The 506-nt window shown below is 37.9% G+C and overlaps 1 protein-coding gene across 1 annotated transcript in view; it reads right to left on the reverse strand.

Moving 5' to 3' along the window:
* Nucleotides 1-506, reverse strand: part of trabd2a (TraB domain containing 2A) — a 59,211-nt gene that overhangs the window by 37,922 nt on the left and 20,783 nt on the right. The window lies entirely within an intron of this gene.

Raw genomic sequence — 506 nt, forward strand, 5'->3', positions numbered from 1 at the left:
AAAACAGATCAAAATCTGATATCTGATTGACAACATGTAGAGACGCAACTTAGCAACAATAGCAGCCTGCGATGGTTATTAGGAGCACTTAGAGCTTACAAAATTACAGTATATTTCTATGGGTCATTACTTATTTCTCCATTTTAAGTCTGATTAAAGGTCCAGTGTGTTGGATCTGTTCCCCTTAAATATCTGCGGTTGTTGATGTTTTAGTTTAGGCGATGATTTGATGTGTGAGACAGAGTTGAGAATTAAAGTATTGTGGCTTGGTCTTTCTGGTAATTATAAGACAGGAGTCCAATAATCTGCATATCTATTGAGCAATCCATGTAGCAGACGCAAGGCTTGCAGGCCACACGAATAGCAGCCTGCGTGAATCGGGTCATTAGGGAGCACTTAAGCTTACATAAATTTACAGTATGATTTTTTCTATGTGGTTCTATTACTTATTTCTCCATTTAAGTCTGCATTAAAGGTCCAGTGTGTAACCATTTAAGGAGGAGTCT

This window comes from Morone saxatilis, unplaced genomic scaffold (assembly GCF_004916995.1).
Source record: "Morone saxatilis isolate NCDOM2014 unplaced genomic scaffold, NCSU_SB_2.0 Contig21, whole genome shotgun sequence".
NCBI lineage: Eukaryota > Metazoa > Chordata > Actinopteri > Moronidae > Morone > Morone saxatilis.